This window comes from Pelobates fuscus, chromosome 7, assembly GCF_036172605.1.
Source record: "Pelobates fuscus isolate aPelFus1 chromosome 7, aPelFus1.pri, whole genome shotgun sequence".
Taxonomy (NCBI): domain Eukaryota; kingdom Metazoa; phylum Chordata; class Amphibia; order Anura; family Pelobatidae; genus Pelobates; species Pelobates fuscus.
The window spans coordinates 109834083-109856378 of NC_086323.1; the positions used below are offsets into that span (position 1 = coordinate 109834083).

At 46.3% G+C, this 22296-nt stretch overlaps 1 protein-coding gene across 2 annotated transcripts in view; it reads left to right on the top strand.

Moving 5' to 3' along the window:
- Positions 1 to 22296, top strand: part of MGAT3 (beta-1,4-mannosyl-glycoprotein 4-beta-N-acetylglucosaminyltransferase) — an 84670-nt gene that overhangs the window by 34718 nt on the left and 27656 nt on the right. Inside the window, exon 1 of one of the 2 annotated variants that reach the window (XM_063426393.1) lies at positions 1393 to 1503. The exons of the other annotated variant lie outside the window; for it this stretch is intronic. The gene's annotated coding sequence lies outside the window, so the exon portion shown is untranslated. Of the gene's footprint in view, positions 1 to 1392; positions 1504 to 22296 lie in introns of those variants that run through there. 2 annotated transcript variants of the gene reach the window in all.

Consider the following 22296-nt stretch of genomic DNA (forward strand, 5'->3'; position numbering starts at 1 on the left):
CTCGACAGACTGCTGCAGTAGTCGAACCATTTACTAATGGTTTGACCATTTGTCTGCGGTCCAAGCCTTTCTGTAGCTCAGGGGTTCTCAACCCAGTCCTCAAGGACCCCCTACCAGTCCAGGATTTAGAGATTACCTGGGTGTGTCTAAAGTGTTTGAAAAACAAACAAACAAAAAACACCTTACACACCCAGGTAATCCCTAAATCCTGGACTGGTAGATGGTCCTTGAGGACTGGGTTGAGAATCCCTGCTCTAGCTGGATGATGAGATAGGATTTAATATAAAAAAAAAACAAAAAAAAAAACAAGACTTAAGGTAAGAATTTAATAAGAGTTGGGTAAAAGGCAAAACTTTCATTAACCTTGTCATTTTTAAAGAATTAGTAATTTATGTAAATTACTAATATGTATGTAGTTATTATAATACATAATAATGAAAGTTTAAATTTTTTAAAATTCTTTGGTAGTAAGAAGTTTAATGATTCATAATGAAATATTCTGTGGCAAAATAAAATTGCACAGCGCACATTTTGTGCAGAAACTGAAACAAAATATTGAAATGTCTGTTCTGAGCCAACTGTCCTGAAACACTCTAGAACTGAATCAGAAACAACTGTCCTTAGAAATGCTACATAAATACTTTGTTCATGAAAATTAGATTCATATACTCTTATACTTTGGAGAAATGTAGTTTGACTGTTCCTTTAAACTGATACACACATGTGTATGCCACTTCTTTTTTTAATTAGCATTTTTAAATTACATGATATAAAACAGTGGTACAGCTGCAGCCAGTCGTGTAGATAGCACACAAAATAAGGATGTTGCAAATCAATTTAATGAAAGAGAAACGTCTGCAGAATTGGACCCCAGCAATCAATATTCTGAGACTTGCTTCGTAGATAAAATATCTGTGTAATTGTCTTTGAGGGTGATTTTAAAGTCAAGATCACAAAGTAATACATAAATAATAATAAAGTAATTAAATATAGTGAGATTGAATGTGTAGAGAAATTATAGTGGGTTCTAAATTTATCCCTTTAGAACACAGTCAGTCATCAACATGGAGACTACAGCTTCATTCTACACAATGAGGCTCTAGTGTCCTCCTCATTAAGAGGTCTATTTGGTGACCTTTTCTTTCTTTTCCAGTAATCAAGATATGCTCATAAGATTTTGACAATAAAAGAACATGCTATGGATAATTAGGAAAATCAGACGCTAGGTAGATGAATGATAACACTCATTTCCAGAAGGACTTTGCCACCTTAGTTTGGCAGGCAGCATTCTAAATTAGAAAAAAGTGAGACAATTTGTCTACATTCTTTAAAAAAATGAATTGGATCCCATTTATTTTGATTTGCGGAGTATTGGAGGTATGAGGGAATATCTTGTGAGTTCCATAGTTCCTTGTGGAGATGCAAAGAAATGTTTGGGCTTGGCAAACAGTAAAGTTTGAAGAGTTTCCTGTCAAATTGAGTGGATGGTTTGACTAGTTGGCTGTGAGTAAAGGTTTGGGGAAGCCCGTTTCAGACAAATTATGTTTTTTAAGCTTGTTCTTCCCATGAGAGTGAGTTACACTAATATAAATAACAGTTTCTGATGGTTTGCATTTTAAATCTACCGGGAATTAATCAAATAAGAGCAGAAAGTATCATCAACCATCAAACGGGGCAGGTCACCTTGAAAGGAATATAATGTTTCTATAATGTGTGTATGGCAAAGTCCCCTTCAGATATGAAATATATATTATCTATAACAAGCAAATGTGCAGATGATAATATATTCTTTTCTAAATGTCCCTTCTCAGTTCTCCATTTGCTAAATAAACATATCTTGATTTTGAACGTCCTCATTTTATGTCTGCATTGTACATGATTTTTATGTGGGGATTTGTCTTTCATTACAGTTAAAAATGTAATTAAAAACAAACAAATGTTTAATGTGATTAAAACAGAAAAATTATTATCACAATTACATAGTGAACAATCTAACTAAGGTTATAAAAGCATGAGACTAGAAGTAACTAGAGTGAGTATGACTACCAGAGACATAAACGATCAAGGAAAGAACTAATGTAACACTTTGGAATATGTTCTAAAAGCAATAAAGAATATGGTCCAAAGTATAAAAAAGTTATGTTGTCATCATTAACTAGGTTAGATCATCTCTCAGTTCTAAATAGATTAAGAAAAAGATGGGGTAAGGAAAAAAGAAAGATGAAGTTTAGAGAAGCAAGAAATAGAGTGGAAAGAGAGAGAGACTGGAAGAAGCTGTTAAACAGTTTTAACTCTAAAACCAGTTGTAACTCTAAATAATTAGCAAGGAAGGGTTGAGACAGAATGCAGACATAGCCAAAACAAACTGGATCTATAAAATATATCATGTCTAAAATTTGATTTGAATGTCCGGAAGAGAATGAAAACCATAACTAAAGCCCCAGATTTCAGTTACAAATCTTTCACAGTATTTGCAACCCCCCTGCAATATTGCATACAATTGATGGCTAACATGCAGGATGCAATGTTTTTATACCCCACTAATATTAATGGGTAGTACACTCAGTGGTGTACACACAACCCATGGGTCCCTGGTGCGAAACGGATCCATGCCCCCCCTCCCTCCCTCTTTCCCTCCTCACACTCCCTCTCCCCTTCCCCCCGACAGACATACACACACATACATACACACACACATACAGACAGACAGACACACACACACAGACACACATACATACAGAGACAAATACATACACACAGACACATGCAGACAGACAGACAGATTAACATCTGGGAGGCCAAAGTTTAACAACCTTAGGATAATCGGAAACTGTCACTTCCGGAGTACAGACAATGCTGCTATGCAGAGAACTTTCTATTGGTGACAGTTCTTTAGACTCATCCCATTAAATATCCTAAGAATGTATACTTGGGTGAGATGTTCAGTGGAGTTACACTTACCTCTGCCGCACTCCTTGGCAATGAGAGCCCCAACACAGTGCGCATGCCATCATGGGACAATTGTGCCAGACTAGCATAGCATTTAATGCACATTGATATAAAGAATTATTAAACCAATAGCTAGCTCTTAGTTATTAGAAGTTGCCTGTCCCTCTGAAATGACAGTTTCTCTTTAACATTATTTTTGAACATTCCTTAGCCAAGTCAAAATCACATCTTGTGGCATTATTCTCAAATGCACAGATATGCATACACTGTTTGTATTCTATTTACATTAGGCAAAACACACTAAGTAGACAGTTTGACTAGCTTATCCGCAAATTAATAGGTACGTCATCTGGCAATATATCATCTGGCGGAGAATCCAAGAGCCATCTCCAGGGCCGGACTGGGGATACGAAGCAGCCCTGGAAAAAAATCCATGCCAGTCCCATAAGTCATTGTGCTATGTAGTGTGCACACACACACACACACACACAGAAGCTCACTCACTAGCAGATGCGCGCACATACACACACACACACACACACACAGAAGCTCACTCAATCACTAGCAGATTCACACACACAAATACATCCACACACACAGAGGCAGACATCCACACACAAAGAGGCAGGCATCCACACACACAGAGTCAGACATCCACACACAAAGAGGCAGGCATCCACACACACAGAGTTAGACATCCACACACAGAGAGACAGGCAGACAGCCACACACACACAGACAGCCACACACACACACAGGCAGACAGCCACGCATACACGCACAGGCAGACGGTCACACACACACAGTCAGACAGTCACACACACACACAGTCAGACAGTCACACACACACACAGGCAGACAGTCACAGACACACACACACACAGGCAGACAGTCACACACTCACAGACAGACAGTCACACTCACACAGGCAGATAGTCACACAAACACAGGCAGACAGTCACACACACACTCACAGGCAGACAGTCACACTCACACACACACACTGACCTGCTTCTTACCTCCACATCCCTTGAAGCTCCTGGAGGCTGGTTGTTGGGGAAGCAGGGACTCCTTCATGCTTCCCATGCTGCAGTTACCAGGGCCCCCGCCGCACAGCTCTGCCCCGTCGCCCTGCTAATAGCCGTCCGCTAAGCTCCGCCCCTGCCGAAATATTGTTTTTTTTTCTTTTGATTTTATTTTATAATCCCGGCCAGCCATGTGCGAACTGTACACCTGGATTCCTGGAAAATTTCCCGGTGGGCCAGTCCGGCCCTGGCCATCTCAACATCTGTAATTTGAGCAATTGCCTAGCACTTGTCTTCTTGCCTTAGTTATTACACTAAACATCTGGGGCACATGAATGACTAAAACCACCTTAGTAAACCTACCTGTAGGCAGAGCCTCACCTAACCTAGATGTGCATGAAATTTTACTAACCTCTCACTATTGATGAAACTGTGCAGTAAGATATCAGTATTTGAACAAGGCAACAACTGAGCAACTGTCAGGGTACCTGAGGCCTCTACCTCTAAGGGAGGTAGAGACTTGGTGGTTTATCCATCCAGGCGAGCTGTTTCCTCCGTTCCTCGCGGTCCATCCAGCCACTTAAACACCGGCCGCGAGGAATCCACATCCTTTTCTAGCAGGACGCTCAATACGTGACGTCATGACGCTATCACGAGCGACCTGTCACTCAAGTGTCCGATATCCAATCGGCACTTGTCAGAGGCGTGCTTACCATCCGGAGCCAGGGTATTTAAGCTTACTTCTCTCTTCAGCTCATTGCCCTGTCGTGGTTCTAGCTTGTCTAGTCACTCAGTGCTCTGGTATTCTAGTTTGCTCTATTTGGTTTTGACTCGGCTTGTTGTACTACCCTGCTTCTCTGTTATCCCTTGACCCGGCTTGTCTCTCGCTTATCTGTCTTCTCGTTCCCTCGACCTCGGCTTGTCTCTGACTATTCTCTATCACTCTCGGTACGTTAGTCCGGCCATTCTAAGGCCCGGTATACGTACCTTTCCACTCTTTGTACCCTGCGTGTTGGATCCCTGTCCCGATCCTGACATTACGACAGGGCCAATGGATCCTGCAGGTACAAACAGTCAGCTTGGTTCTTCGGATCCCAGGTTTGACGCCATGGAGCATAGGATGGATCAGATGGCTTTGGCACTACAGGCACTTTTGTCTCGTGCTAGTAATCCACCTGAGGAGACATGTACTCCGTCTATTTCTCCTGCAGTCTCAGGTCTAGAGGTAGCCACTGTAGGTGCTTCTTCCCGTATTACCCCACCAGTACGTTATGGCGGGTCACCGGAGAGGTGTCGTGGCTTTCTGAACCAGATTAGCATCCATTTCGAATTACAACCCCGCTCTTATCCTACAGATAGAGCGAAGGTTGGATTTGTTATTACCTTACTCATTGAAAAAGCTTTGAGATGGGCCAATCCTTTATGGGAGAATGATAATCCACTAGTCTATAATTATAATGCCTTTGTAGCTGCGTTTAGAAGAACTTTTGACCCTCCTGGTAGAAAGGTCAATGCAGCTAGATTACTGTTGCGCCTTAGACAGGACAATCAAACACTTGTGGACTATGCACTAGAGTTCAGGTCCTTGGCGGCAGAAGTTAAGTGGAACGAACAGGCTTATATAGATGTGTTTCTGAATGGGTTATCAGATGTAATTCTTGACGAGGTCGCTACTAGAGAACTCCCTGAAAATTTGGAGGATTTAATCTCTTTTATATCTCGTATTGATGAACGCTTAAGAGAGAGGCAGAACACTCGAGATAGAACCCGTAGACCCTCCTTTAAACTAGCGCCTACCTTTCAAAATTCTGAGTTCGAGGACTTACGTATTCCTGAACCTATGCAGATAGGCAGTACTCATCTCACAGAGAGGGAGAGACAGTACAGGAGAAGGGAGGGTTTATGTATGTATTGTGGAGTCAGAGGTCATTTACGCCTAAATTGTCCCAATCGTTCGGGAAACGCTCGCACCTAAGTTCCTCTAGAGGACAGGCCTTGGGTGTTTCTACTTTGTCCTCTATTCACAACTACAAAGAGCTCAGGCTTCTGTTACCCGTTTCTTTAAAGTGGGAGAGGGGAGTAGTTAAGACTATGGCACTAATCGATTCTGGAGCTGCTGAGAGCTTTATAGATCAGGGTTTTGCTGCCAAGCATGCTATTCCATCCCAGTTAAAAGAGACACCACTGGCTGTTGAGGCCATCGATGGTAGACCGTTACTTGAGCCTGTTATTTTCCATGAGACCATACCGATTAACTTAACTGTTGGCATCCTACATAGAGAGGACATATCCTTACTGCTCATTTCTTCTCCGTCTATTCCCATAGTTCTGGGGTACTCCTGGCTGAGGAGGCATAACCCTATTATTAATTGGGAATCATGGGAGATAGTTTCGTGGGGACAGAATTGTCAAGAGAAATGCTTGCGGAAGGTTTCACCTCTCGGCTTGACCAACACATCGACTAACTCTGACAATCCTACAGAGACACAAATTCCGTCTCAGTATCTAGATTTAAAGGCAGTATTTGACAAAAAGAAAGCCGATACCTTACCCCCACACAGGTCCTTTGATTGCAAAATTAACCTACTCCCTGGTACCATGCCTCCCAGAGGTCATGTATACCCATTATCTACAAAAGAGAACTCAGTTCTAGAGGAGTATATTCACGAGAATTTAGACAAGGGATTCATCAGGAGGTCCTCCTCCCCTGCCGGGGCTGGATTTTTTTTTGTTAAAAAGAAAGATGGTTCTTTGAGACCTTGTATTGATTATCGAGGCTTGAATAAGATAACCATTAAAAATGCCTACCCGATTCCCTTGATCACCGAACTCTTCGATCGTTTGAAGGGCTCTACAATTTTCACCAAGTTAGACCTCAGAGGGGCATATAACTTGGTGAGAATCCAGCAGGGACATGAGTGGATGACGGCATTCAATACTCGATATGGCCACTATGAATATACTGTTATGCCTTTTGGGTTATGCAATGCGCCAGCTGTATTCCAGGATCTGATAAATGAGGTTCTTAGGGAATTTCAGCAAGATTGCGTCATTGTATACCTAGATGATATACTCATTCATTCTAGTGAGATTGAGACTCATCACAAGCAAGTCAGGAGGGTTTTGCACAAGCTTCTCCAGCATGGCTTGTACTGCAAGTTGGAGAAATGTAGCTTTGATCAAACCCAGGTAACCTTTCTCGGCTATGTGATCTCTGGGGAGGGATTTAAGATGGATCCGGATAAGCTCCAATCCATTCTAGAGTGGCCTTTACCCCAAGGTCTTAAAGCCATACAGAGATTTATTGGTTTTTCTAATTATTACAGGCGCTTTATTAAGGGCTATTCTTCCATTATCGCACCTATCACTAATATGACCAAACAGGGGGCTGATACTAAGAATTGGACTACTGAAGCTCTCCTTGCGTTCAAAACTCTCAAGGAGCTTTTCGCTTCCGCTCCAATTTTAGTTCACCCCGACACTTCTCTGCCTTTTCTACTTGAGGTAGACGCATCAGAGACTGGTTTAGGTGCTGTCCTATCTCAAAGGTTGGGGGTTGATAAACCATTACACCCATGTGGATTTTTCTCTAAAAAATTGACCGGTACTGAAAGCAGATATGACATTGGTGACAGAGAGTTACTAGCGGTTATCAAGGCTTTGAAAGAGTGGAGACATTTATTGGAAGGTACATTACATCCCGTTACCATTCTAACTGACCACAAAAATTTGTCTTATATCGGAGAGGCTAAGCGGTTGTCCTCCAGGCAGGCTCGTTGGTCGTTGTTTCTTACCCATTTCAATTACGTTCTGACTTACAGACCTGGGTCAAAGAATTCTAAAGCCGATGCGCTATCTCGCCAATATGAGCCCTCTGCTTCAGTTGAACCACTTATGTCCTCCATTGTACCCAAATGCAATATTATTGCTAATACCAGTCTCAAAATTCATTCTCCGCTACTTGACCAGATCTTGAAGTCACAACATCTAGCTCCCGGAAACACTCCTGAGGGAAGAAACTTTGTTCCTCCTGAACTTCAACTGGAGCTCTTACAGTGTTTTCACGAAAGTAAAATAGCTGGTCATCCTGGGATTCGCAAGACATACTCTTTGATATCCAAGGATTTCTGGTGGCCTTCACTTCGAAAAGATATTGAGGAGTTCGTCGCAGCTTGTGAGACTTGTGCCAAGACTAAACTACCTCATGCATCTCCATGTGGCCTGTTACACCCCTTGGACATTCCTGAGAAACCTTGGTCCTGTTTGTCCATAGACTTTATCGTTGATTTGCCTGCTTCCAAGAGACAGACTGTTATTCTCACGGTAGTGGATAGATTTACTAAGATGGCCCATTTCGTGCCATTACCTAAACTTCCGACTTCTCCTGAATTAGCGGAGATTTTTGCAAGAGAGGTTTTTCGCCTACATGGGATTCCTTCGGAGATTGTTTCTGATAGAGGCTCTCAATTTGTCTCACGTTTCTGGAGATCTTTTTGTTCTCAAATGGGCATCAAATTGAACTTCTCCTCGGCCTATCACCCTCAGTCCAACGGAGCTGCTGAACGTACCAATCAAAAGATCGAACAGTATCTGCGTTGCTTTGTTTCCGAACACCAGGACGATTGGGTCGGTCTGATTCCTTGGGCGGAGTTCGCACACAATAACCTTGTTTGCGATTCAACTCGCTCTAGCCCTTTCTTCATGAACTATGGCTTTCATCCCTCGATTTTTCCTTCGGTTTCCTCTTCTCAGGGGATACCGTCGGTTGATGATCATGTCGCCAACCTGAAGAAATTATGGGATCAGACTCGGCAAATTCTCTTACATAGTTCCTCGTTGTTCAAGAAACACGCTGACAAGCATAGAAGAGCGGCTCCTGTTTTCGTTCCTGGGGATAGGGTATGGCTTAGTACTAAGAATATTCGACTAAAAGTTCCATCTATGAAATTTGCTCCTCGCTACATAGGCCCTTACAGGGTTCTCACTCGTATCAATCCGGTTGCGTATCGCCTTGCTCTGCCACCTGCCTTACGCATTCCTAACTCTTTTCATGTCTCCTTGTTGAAACCTCTTATTTGCAACAAATTCTCCTCTAAGGTCTCCTCGCCTCGTCCTGTTCAGGTGGAGGGTCGGGAGGAGTACGAGGTAAGCTCCATCGTTGATTCCAGAATTTCAAGGGGAAAATTGCAATATCTGGTCAACTGGAGGGGATATGGTCCTGAGGAGAGGAGTTGGGTACCTCAGGAGGACGTTCATGCTTCTCGCCTTCGCAGAGCATTTCACCTCCGCTTCCCATCTCGCCCCGGTTCCTTCCGCCCGGTGGGCGTATCTGAGAGGGGGGGTACTGTCAGGGTACCTGAGGCCTCTACCTCTAAGGGAGGTAGAGACTTGGTGGTTTATCCATCCAGGCGAGCTGTTTCCTCCGTTCCTCGCGGTCCATCCAGCCACTTAAACACCGGCCGCGAGGAATCCACATCCTTTTCTAGCAGGACGCTCAATACGTGACGTCATGACGCTATCACGAGCGACCTGTCACTCAAGTGTCCGATATCCAATCGGCACTTGTCAGAGGCGTGCTTACCATCCGGAGCCAGGGTATTTAAGCTTACTTCTCTCTTCAGCTCATTGCCCTGTCGTGGTTCTAGCTTGTCTAGTCACTCAGTGCTCTGGTATTCTAGTTTGCTCTATTTGGTTTTGACTCGGCTTGTTGTACTACCCTGCTTCTCTGTTATCCCTTGACCCGGCTTGTCTCTCGCTTATCTGTCTTCTCGTTCCCTCGACCTCGGCTTGTCTCTGACTATTCTCTATCACTCTCGGTACGTTAGTCCGGCCATTCTAAGGCCCGGTATACGTACCTTTCCACTCTTTGTACCCTGCGTGTTGGATCCCTGTCCCGATCCTGACAGCAACATGCCACCATAACCTTTGTGCCCTCCTGTATCTGACCATCTTTTCCTGTGACTAATTTAGGATTAATTCACAAAAGTCTATTTGCACACCTGCACAAAACAAATGCTCCCCAGGTGGCAACTTAAATAAACCATATATAGCATGTGAGCTGCACCATGTGTACTTTGCACACTGTACTCTGATGGTTTTAAAATAAACATTGCCTTACTGATTATTATTATTTATAAAATATTTTACCAGGAAAGATACATTGAGATTTCTCTCGTTTTCAAGTATGTCCTGGGTCCACAAATCATTGCATTGTTACAGTTAGTGTACAATAAAATACAAAATATACAATATATACAACATTTAACATAGAACAGGTAGGAAATATATAATCAACCATGACAGGTACATTCTGTTTTGAGGTATGTAGAGAAGGATCTCTTAAAGGACTTTAAGCTTAGGGAAGATTTTAATTTGTGCGGGAGGTCGTTCCACAACTGCGGTGCTCTGTAGGAGAAGGAGGATCGGGCGGCTTTCTTTTTATATTGAGGTAGACTAAGTAAAGTGCTGGTACTGGATCGGAGGTTGTAGGAAGTGGGAACAGCCGGGGAAAGCATTGCGTTCAGGTATGGTGGGAGTTTTCCAGAAAAACTCTTAAACACAAGGCTGGAAAGATGAAGGGTGCGTCTGGATTCCAGCGACAGCCAGTTTAGCTCTTTTAGCATGTCACAATGGTGGGTCCTGTAATTACATTGTAGCACAAATCGGCAGAACGAGTTATACAATGTGTTGAGTTTATTAATGTGGGATTGCGATGCAGATGCATATACTACATCCCCATAATCAATGATTGGCATCAGCATTTGCTGTACAATCTTTTCCTTTACTGAAGGGCTTAGGCAGGATTTGTTTCTGTACAGGGCACCTAGTTTTGGATAAAGTTTAGATGCAAGGTTTTCTATGTGCAGGCCAAAAGATAGATTGGGGTCTAACATCATACCCAAGTATTTGAAAGAGTGGACTGCGGTCAGTGTGCCATTTGAAATTGTTTTGATGGATAGGTGAGAATTGTGTAATTTGTGTAATTTAGGTACTGTTCCAAAGATCATTGTGACAGTTTTGTCAGTGTTCAGGAACAGTTTGTTTTTTGCAATCCACTTTTCTACCTCTGTAAACTGGTCTTGGAGCACAGCCTCAAGCTGCGGTAGATCGGAACTGCTCGCATAGATTACTGTGTCATCTGCGTACATGTGTACATTTGAGGATTTGCAGACATTAGGCAGATCATTTATAAATAATGAAAATAGTAGGGGGCCGAGAATGGAACCTTGGGGAACACCACACGTGACTGGGAGAGGGAGGGAGTCGCTATCAGAAATGGACACATATTGTGAGCGTTCCGATACATACAATCGAAACCAGTTTAGTGAATGATCACCCATACCTGAGTTTTTGAGTTTGTGCAGTAGAATGTCGTAGTCTACTGTGTCAAAGGCCTTAGCAAAATCAAGGAAAATAGCTCCAGTTAGGTCTCCTTGTTCCATGCCAGTTTGGATGTCATTGCAAACTTTTAAGAGGGCAGTTGTAGTGGAGTGATTCTGGCGAAAGCCTGATTGATCAGGGGTCAGATAGTTTGATTGTTGGTAATACTCACATAGTTGCGTATGGACAAATTTTTCTAAGATTTTTGACAATACCGGGAGCAATGATATAGGGCGATAGTTAGAAACCAAGGTAGTGTCACCACTTTTATGGATAGGCACTACTCTTGCAGTCTTCCAAAGTTTGGGTAAGTATCCAGACACCAAGGATTCATTAATTAGAGTTGCGACGGGTTTAGCAATTGCCGGTGCACTGAGCTTCAACAGCATTGCTGGGATTTGGTCAGGTCCGGACTGGTTTTTCATTTTTAGATTATTAAGATGTTTTTCAATGACACTAACAGGTACAGGTCTAAAAGTGAACTTGTCTATATTGGGCGTTTGCAAATTTAGTGAGACCTGATCCACATTTGTAGTTTCAGGATGCGTGCCATTTATTAGCTTGGCAATCAGGGCAGTAGAGCATCCGACAAAATAATTGTTAAAGGCATTTGCTACATCTAAGGGAAGTTGCAGGGTTTGGTTATCCACTTTGACAGTGGAGGGTTGGGAGTGGATTGGGGGAGTTTGTAGTTTATTTATGACTTTCCAAAAGTTTACATTGCTTTTCACTAGACACACTAGATGAGCACTAACAGGGTTATTTACTAACGTGAAAATTGTTGTTCCAAGTGAATTCAAAGTGGCTATTAGGCCATATTAGCGAGTTAGAAAAATTCTCCAAATCACTTTTCATTTCAGTGTGGCTACTTTGGCCTGCAATTCAGTTCACCTTGAATTCACTTTGAATTCCCAACAATTCTTACAGGATTATTTACTAACGTGAGAATGCAAAGTGAATTTCAATGTAAAGCCAGAGTAGTCAAACTGAAAGCATGGCACTTTTAGAGAATTTTTCAAGTCTGGCTGTTAACTTTAATTTTAAAATTCACTGTGAATTCAATTTGTGTTCTCAATGAATAATCCTGTTAGTGAATAGCATTGCAAGTGTCCAGGATAGGCATAGTTTCCATGTTGACACTAATGTCACATAAATTCAGTTATTGAATCTAATAATAATTCAAACTCCTAGTGGCTGCCTCAATGACAGCCCCTAGAGGCGTGGGAACTACAAAGTAAATAGTGTTTTTTCCCCCAGGAAATGCAAGGCTGCAATGGCAGCATCTTATACTACAAAATAATGTAAGATAAAGAGATTTTGGTGTCAGTACCTTAAATCTAGGTTTATTTACTAAAGTTAGAATTGTCAGAAATTCACAGTGAATTTTGAATTTAAGCCCAAAGTAGACAAACTTTGTACAGCTGACTTTTTTTCCAATGCAGGTATTTTAGCTTTAAAGTTTAAATTTACTTTGCTTTCCCAACAATAATCAGTTTAATGAATAACTCTATATGTTATGTTATTAAAATTAGTTTTGTTTTTTTTAGAATTTGTTGTTGTTTTTGTAGTGCATAGTTTAACAGACATGCTTGCATTAACATTTCAGATGATTATATATCACAATGAAAGATAGTAATGATAACATGAAAAGTCAAGAATACTGCACTTGGGACGTGGGGGGGGGAGAACACTATGGGACAGGGAGGGGGGAAATAACACTATGGGACGGGGAGGGGGGAAAGAACACTAAGAGACGGGGAGGGTGGGAAAGAACACTATAGGATGGGGGGAGGGAAAGAACACTATGGGACAGGGAGGGGATAAATGATGCTATTGGACAGGGGAGGGGGGGAAAGAACGCTATTGGACAGGGGAGGGGGGGAAAGAACACTATGGGACAGGGGAGGGGGGGAAGAACACTATGGGACAGGGGAGGGATGGGACACTATGGAACTGGGGAGGATGGGGGAAAGAACACTATGGGACTGGGTAGGAGGGAGGAAAGAACACTAAAAAAGAGGGAGGGGAGAGGAACATTAAACAGGGGGAACCACTAAAAGAGAAGGGAAGTTTTTCATATTAAATTAAAGGACCACTATAGTGCCAGGAAAACATACTCGTTTTCCTGGCACTATAGTGCCCTGAGGGTGCCCCACCCTCAGGGTCCCCCTCCCGCTGGGCTGGATGGAGAGGAAAGGGTTAAATCTTACCTTTTTTCCAGCGGCGGGCTCCCTCGGCGCGGGGAACTCTCCTCCTCCTTTCCCCTTCATTTGCTTTTCTATGCTTTTCTATGGACGCTGGTGTCTTCTCACTGTGAAAATCACAGTGAGAAGCGCGGAAGCGCCTCTAGCGGCTGTCAATGAGACAGCCACTAGAGGCTGGATTAACCCATATGTTTACAGCAAGCAGGGTTAACCCTAGAGGGACCTGGCACCCAGACCACTTAATTGAGCTGAAGTGGTCCTTTAATTAAAAAGTCTAATATTAATAAAATTTTACGAAAAAAACTTTTTAAAAATCATTTGGGGGGAAAAAAGTAATTTTCGGTTTTCGGCCAAGGGCATCCTGAATTTTCGGTTTTGGCCCAGAATTTTCATTTCGGTGCATCCCTACATTTAAGTACATCCTAAGACTTCAAACAGCTCCATTACAAGGGAGTGGTAGGGTGGAGTATTTGTAAGCTTTATTTTACGTGACCTCAAATCAGTTCTAATGTACATTGTTAGAAAGTTAACTTTCTGAGCTAATACCAAAGAAGAACACAATTATGACAGAACTATTTTTTTTTTGACATTCTTTATTTTAACGTTTTCCAAAGAACATAATGGTATACAAGTTGCCGACAATTCGGGATGCAACAGTTTACTAGTAACAATGTATAGTCCAGTCATGGTAACAGCGCCCACTGCCTCCCATTATTCCCGCGGGGGTTCCCTTGTTTGTTCGGGCCCCCCCCAGGGTGCGCTTCAGAGACGACCCCTACCCGGGTGTTTGCTTTCTGTGTGACTGTGTCCCTGAAAGGGGGGAGATAATTAAGCGTTATCACTAATGACTGGGACGAGTGGCTTATCACCCATCTGTGGGTCGGAGGAGGGTTCCAGCTCTCTGCCCCTCAAGCTGCTGGGGACTACTTTGCCCCTTGGCCTCCCATCCCGGGCCAGCCCTTTGCAGGGCAGGGGACCTTGTCTACAGTTAGCTGATGTGTGTGTGTTATCATGTGAGGGTTTGACTGTTCCCCCACTCCTGGCATCTCAGTGGACGAGGGGCGGTGGTGGGCGAGTGTCCTTTCGTTTATGTATGCCCCCTCTCTCCGATCCACAAGTCGCTTCGGGCCTCCCCTCCGTGTCTATTGTCTCCCGTCCTCTAAGTCACCGAGAGTTTCTTTCAGGCTGGGAAAACAGGGGTATGCCAGTCTCTTGTTCGTGGGGCTTATGTTTGTGGGTCTGTTTTGTTTGGAGTCGCGGGAACAGTCGTTCGTTGTATCAGTGGGTGTCTAAACTCGGAAACGTGAGTCAGTAGTCAAGGGCGTGTTGCAGTTGTGGTCTGTGTGGATGTTCATAGGCAAGTAGCTGTGCGTGTGCGTGGGTATCTGTCCAAGGGAGAGTCTACTAGGTCCATCAGTCAGTAGGTGGTCAGCGAGTTAGGGGGGAGGTGGAGAAAAAAAAAAAACGAGGGAAGGAGGAAGGGTCCCACCCCGTCACCGGCCAGAGCCCCACAGGTCCCTACTCAGCCGCCTGTCCGGGCCCCGGCGGTGTTCGTCCAGGCCCCCGCCCGGCCACATGCACGACCCAGGGCGCCCATCTTCAAGCGTTGCGTTCCTGAGTTCCCCGTATCTCAGCCATCAGGGACTCCATCGCGAAGATCTCCTCCACCTTCGCCATCCATTGTGGCAAGGTCGGGATGTCTTTTGATTTCCACCTGGGAGGGATGAGGCTTTTGGCGGCATTGAGTAGGTGTCTCGTTATAGTTTTCTTGTAGGTGGCCAGTGGAGCCTGCGTGTGGTTGAGGAGCATGGGTAGCGGTTCAAAAGGCATGTCGGAGTCTAGTATTTCGGTGAGCTTGTTGTGGATCTGCCGCCAGAAGGCCGCAATCGGGGGCACGTCCACCAGAAGTGAAGGTCGGTCCCCTCATCTAAAAAAAAACAATATACACACTCTAATAGACTGTGCAAAAACGATATAGAAAATAGATAAATAAATAAACTTAACTCAATGACAGCTTCCCAACGGCAACTTTCCACATAGGTGCCAAAATAGAACAAATGGATACACAAATAGGGGAAAACGCTGTCTGAACCTATAAAAAATTTATAAAACATAGTGAAGACTGTTACAAGTATGCAATAACAGAGTAGTATCATAATTATTGTTTGAGTTATATGGAGTATTTTCGTCAAAAATTTATTTTATGCTAATTATTATTAGTGTTTGTATGTTTTATTTATATTTTTCACTTATTATTCTATATTTAGAGTGCATATTAGGATTATTATCGCTATATATATCCTTTAATATTCATGCATTGGATTAAAGGGTTTATAACTATTGAAAATAGACACTAAATTAATTAAATATGAGGTGATTGTGTTTTTGATATCATTTCAATTTATGTTTTGATCTTTTGATATTGATACTTTTTTCTTTTTTCCAATGTGGAGTGTTAGTAGCAAGATACTGACCAATTATGTCTAAGTATGGCTTTTTGCCCATTACGCATGTGCATCCATTATTATGGGGACTCACGAAGACCATTTTACTTGTGGACGCGAAATAACAGCTGGAACGCACGGAAGTGTGATTTGGAACGCAGACATCACTTCCGGCGACGTCTTGGAAACCCGAGAAGCGGGAAAAGAACACGACGATCAGCTGTGAGTCGGCAAGCTGTTGATGAATCCGGAACCAAGTTCGAACACACCCACCACACCACCAATGGGATCAAGAGGTGTCTTATATATTGGGACTGTGGGACGAGGGAGGGTATAGCGGGAATTTTTATGTATGGTATTTGTATCATTATTTTAACTTGAGAGGTCCCTGATGAAGTTCTGATTGAACGAAACGTGTTGGACCAGTGCCTTTTTATTGTATCCAAGAATAAATACCTTTTTTCTACCATACTTTGTTCCTGCTCTACCTTTGGTTTCCGGATTTTAAGATCCATTATATCCAGTGGATTCTAAGTGTGACCCCCCTACAGGAGTAGGTGGTGGTAATTTCAAAGCGATTTTCCTAGCTACATCTTGTGAGTGCGGTCCCCTCATCTGCCTCGCAGCGCCAGCACGTATTGGTCGGCACGATCCCCATTGCGTGGAGTCTGGTTGGGGTCCTGTACCACCCGGTCAGGAGCTTGTAGTTGAGCTCTTGTATTTTGGAGCTGAGTATTCCTTGATAGGAGAGGACATGAATATTTTCCCATTGTTGGTCTGTGAGAGTCGTTCCGGTGGCCTGTTCCCACTTAGAGTGGAAGCGGGTCGGGGGGTCCTGTTCTGCTGCTTGGAGTAGGGAGTATAGAGTCGAGACCCCCTGGTGAGGTGCTCCTTGCTTGCGCAGAGGGTTTCAAACTGTGTGGAGTCCCTGTGCTGGAGATGCCTCCCAGCAGGGCCTTAGATATCGATATCTAAGGATGCCCGTAGCCTCTGGTTGGGACAGCATCTCCTCCATCGGTCTTAGTGTATTGTTGACGAGCCATGCGCAAAGGTTTTGAGCCACTCTTCCCCCGAAGCCCTCGATGTCTCGCAGCGTCAGGCCTCCGGCGATATCTGGGTTGTGGATGATCGGGGTCAGGGGGGACGGGTTTGTTGTAAGCCCCATCTTGTACCTGAGCCTCGACCAAATCCCCAGCGTCGCCCCAATATAAGGGTGGGTCCTCAGATCACCGTCTTGTATTGGGTTCTGTGTCCACGTCACTGGGGGAATTCGGCCACCTGCTTGCACTCTTTCAATGTGTACCCATTGCTTGTCCGTCGTGGGGACGTGCCAGTCTATAATCCGCAGGAGGTGGGTCGCTAGGTCGTAAGCTCGTAGGGACGGCAACCCCATTCCCCCTCTGTGTCTCGGGAGGGTTAATTGTGTATGTTTAATTCTCGGGGGTCCAGTCGCCCAGATAAACCCAGAGATTGCGGGGCGCAAGGTGCGGAAGTAAGCCGGCGGGATCGTGATCGGGATAGTTTGAAATAAGTACAATAGGTACGGTAGCAGGTTCATCTTCACCGCGCTAATGCGCCCAAACCACGTGACGTACATGCGTCCCCACCTTAGTAGATCTTTGCATAGTGTTTGGAGCATGGGGAGGAAATTTTTCTGCTAGAGCTGCGTGGGTTCCCTCGTCAGCCATATGCCTAGATACTTGATGCTATTTGAGCACCATTTAAAGGGGAAGTTCGCTGTTAGCCTGTCCGCCAGCTCCCGTGGGAGGGATAGAGGCAGTGCCTCTGATTTGTCCTGATTAAGCTTAAAATTGGAGACCGACCCATATCTAGTGAACTCGGCTAGGAGGTTAGGCAGTGTGACCGCAGGGTTGCGTATGAAAAAGAGCAAATCGTCGGCATATGCGGCTACCTTATGTTCCCTGCCGCCATGGGTTATCCCCTCAATGCCCCCGTCCCGTCTGACCGCCTCCAGAAATGGCTCCAGAGGGAGGGCAAACAGAAGGGGTAACAGAGGGCACCCTTGCCGCGTACCGTTCCGGATGTCAAATGTCTGGGAGAGGACTCCATTTATGCGCAGCTGTGCTTTCGGGGCCGTATATAGAGCCAAAATCCATTTAAGGATCTGGGGTCCGAAGCCCATAGCCCGCAGTGTGGCTTGCAGATAGTGCCAGTCCACCCGGTCAAACGCCTTTTCGGCATCTGTTGAGAGGAGGAGACCCCCCCCGCTGAGTGGTTTGAAAGAGGTGCATGATGTTAAGCGCCCAGATGGTGTTGTCCTTTGCCTCTCTCCCGGGGATGAATCCTGTTTGATCCGGGTGGACCAGGGTCAGAATTAGTCGGCCTATTCGCTGTGTCAGGATCTTAGTGAAGAGTTTGAGGTCGGCGTTAAGCAGGGATATGGGTCGGTAACTAGCACACGCCGTGGGATCCTTTCCTTCATTGGGTATCACTGCGATTGTAGCAAGGAGAGTGTCACTAGGGAATCGATCGTCCTCTAGTAGTGAGTTCAGGCCGTTAAGGAGCTCCGGTAGCAGAATGTCTTGAGGTACCGTGCGGGGAGGCCGTCCGGTCCGGGGGCCTTATGGAGGTGTGAGGTTTTCAATGCTGCCGATAGTTCCTCCAACGTGATGGGGGCGTCCAGCTCCTCCCTGTGCTCCTGCGTGATGGTCCGAGTCACATTTTGTTCCAGGTATTCTTGCGTCAGTCTTTGTCTCCGTCATTCGCGCGAGATCCGACACTGCTGTTGGTAAGTTGTAAAGCTTTGTGTAGAACTTCTTGAATTCTCCTACAATCCTGTCAGGGATCTGGGTGAGGGGACCGCTCAGCGTTTTGATCTTGGTGATTTGGCATCTCCGTCTTTTTAGTTGGAGCATCCTCGCCAACATGCGGCTACACTTGTTGGAGTATTCATAAAAATGTCGGTTGGACTTTCGGAGTGCGTGGGCCAATTTCTGCGATAATAATTGTTGTAGCTCCCTACGGGTCTCTGTTAATTCCCAGTACGTGGTCTCCGATAGGGAGGCCTTGTGTTCCGTCTCGAGTTGGGCAGCCCTCTTATGTCGTTCCATGATTCGTGCACTCTGTGCCTTCTTCCACGTTGTGCAGGTCTTAATAAAATGTCCCCGGACCACACACTTGTGAGCTTCCGAGCGGGTCAGTTGCGGGGTCTCTCCTGCCCTGTTGTCATCGAAGTAGTGCCGCAGGACTGTTCTAGTTTCCTCGAGGGCCACTGTATCCGTTAAGAGCCGTTCATTTAGTTTCCATTGTCTGCCCTTGGGTTTATGAAGAGGCGAAGTCAGGAGGGACAGCATTGGCGAGTGGTCCGACCACGTAGTGGGCAGGATGGTGCTAGTTTGCAGGAGTGAGAGGTATTCCAGTGCTATCAGTATGTAGTCGAGGCGGCTGTAGCCGCGGTGTACCGGGGAGTAATACGTAAAGTCCCTGTCATCAGGGTGCAGGACCCGCCAGCTGTCCGCCAGGCCTGCGTCTCTGAGTGCGGCTTGTGTTGTCCTGAGGCACGACGGAGGCAACGAGCATCGTCCTTTGGAGGTGTCCACTTGTGGATCCATGGGTAAGTTGAGGTCCCCGGCCACTACAAGCAGTCCCTCTCGGAATTGTTCCAGCAGTTTGAGCATTTTGGAGATGAAATTGTGTTGCTTAGTGTTTGGTGCGTAAATGGAGGCGAAGGTGTACTTTCTATCCGCGATCGTGCCCTTGAGGAATAAGTATCGCCCCAGAGGGTCCGCTTTTTTGTCCGTACAAGTGAAGGGTGGCTGGCTGGCGAAAAGGATGGCCACCCCGGCTCTTTTAGCTTCCCTATGGTTCGCAAAGAACCCCGCCAGGACACCCATGGCCCCAACCCACCCCGAGGTCCCCAGGGCGTAAGGGATGAGTGAGTGGCCACAGATTTGGTGGGCCACGTGGATATGCTGCTGGTAGGTCAGCCCGTCCCCCGGAATCCCGCGGGTACTGGTATCACCCTGTTCAAGGCTCAGGTGGGCTTTTTGAGGTCCCACGAACCCCTCATTTATTCCCTCCCTCATCAGCCCGCTCCCGGCACTGCAATTCTCGCCTCAACTCCCAGTCAGCCCGACATCCGCCCCGTGCGTGTGCCCTCCCCCCGTCAGCCCGCACGTGTCTCCACGTCTCTCCCCAACCCCCACCCCTCCAGTGTCCCCCAAGTGCTCCCTGTAGCAGGGCTGCAGTAGTTCATCAATCCATCATAATCCCAGTGTCTAGGACTATCGAACCCCATGCCAACCCCGTGGAATCCTTAAACACTCCTTGTCCCTACTCTATCCCAAGGAGGGGGAGGGGGGGAGGGAAAAACCATCAGCACGAGATGTCCTTGGGCAGGCAGTCCTGAGGGTGCAAGCCGTGGCGGGGGGTTGAAGGGTCAAGTGCCCATGTGGCTAGTGTCCGGCTGCCATTTCCCTCCCCACCTAAGATAGCCTATTCCCCCTAAGGCCCACTTCCCGGCAGTATCCCAGTACCTTAGGGCCCGGCTGATGCCCGGCCCGCGCAGGCCTCACAAGTCTGCTCATTCTTTAGCCCCTCCAGGGCCACCCCACATCCTGGGCGTCCGGGCGTCCTCCCTCCGTAGTGCTGTCTGGCGGGCTTCTTCCCTTGTGCCCTGCTGCGGTGCCAGCGGGGTTTCCAGCAGCCAGTTGCGAATGCGGAGGTTCGGCAGCCGTAGGGCTCTGGTGATCCTGGGGACGTCCTCCGGCCAGCGGACCTGGAGCCAGGCGTTCCCCTGTTTCACCTGGAGACTGAAGGGGAACCCCCATCTGTAGACAATCCCCCTGTCTCGCAGGGTCGTGGTCAGCGGCCGAAGGGCGCGTCTGGCGTCTAATGTGAGGCTGGACAGGTCTTGGTAGAACGCCACCTCCGTGCCCACGAAGTGGAAGCTGTTGGAGCCTCTTGCTGCCGCCATGATCTTTTCTTTTAGGCTGTAGGAGTGTAGGCAGCAAAGGACATCCCTGGGGCGGCCGTCCGCTCTCGGCCGCCCCAGGGATCCGGTCATACTGTATCTCCGCTGGGCAGTCCCGGCCTAGGAGCTGCTGGAATAGCGTGGTGACCGTTTCTGACAGGGGAGACTCCTCTGGCTCAGGGAGGCCGCGGATCCTGATGTTGTGGCGTCTGCTGCGGTTTTACAGGTCTTCTACCTGTCTTCTGATGGAAAGTAGCAGTTTTCCCTGGCGGGTAGTGGCCAGCTAAGCCGCCTGGTGCTGTGTGCGGCTCGCCTGGGCTTCTGTCTCTAGGGCTTCCACGCGGGCCTCCACCACCGACAGGTCATTGCGCAGGGCCGCGATTTCCTCGCGAACGGCCATCCGGAGATCCTGCAAAAGGCTGGAAGTATCAGCCTTCCTCAACATTTGCCCTGAGATCGCGGCCAGCTCCTGCCGGATCATCGCCAGGGTGTCCTCCTGTGTGTCTCCTGCGGTGGCGCTTCACGCGCTTTCTGCCCCCGGGGAGTCAGGCGCCATGTTTCCCAACAGCCGGGGACCACCGCGGGAGCCTGGGGTGGACACGTAATCACCCAGCGTGCCGGTTTGTGTGGGGAGCCTCCCAGGGTGGCAGTCTTCCTGTTGCGGACCATTTTGGTGTGCTCCGTGAGAGAAGAGGTGCTGAGTTCTCGCTGTTTAAGGGCCGGGAGGTGAGGAGCTCTATCTCTAAGCGTCCTTCACCATGCTCGGTGCGGCCACGCCCCCATGACAGCACTATTACGGTGCTTAAAGGGGAAATGTAAATGGTATAGATGAATAAACCACTGAAAATCACCCATAACGTAACGTAACATAACGTATCAACCTTTTTCATATGATCCTCCATTTTCTTTAAATGTAGATTAAATATTTAGCAATTAGCATCGGAATCCAGACCAGTTAAGGCACAGCCAGGGCACACGTTGGAGAACGAAAAACAGGAACACCACTTCTGTTTCTTCTCTTTTCTACATGGTCTCTCTGACTGCCTCTCTGCTGTTTCTAACTGGATGGCTGCCCACTTCCTTAAACTAAACTTGACCAAAACTGAAATTCTGGTCTTTCCTCCCTCAAGTGTAGTTACTCCTGTGTCTGTCTCCCTCCAAGTCAATGGTGCTACCATCAGCTCCACCACGCAGGCTCGCTGCCTAGGTGTTCTCTTTGACTCCGACCTCTCCTTCAAGCCTCATGTTCACTCTATCACCAAATCCTGTCATTTCCATCTCAAAAACATTGCGCAATCCGCCCCTACTTAACGCCAGATGCGACTAAGGTGCTGGTCCATTCCACTGTACTTTCTCGCCTT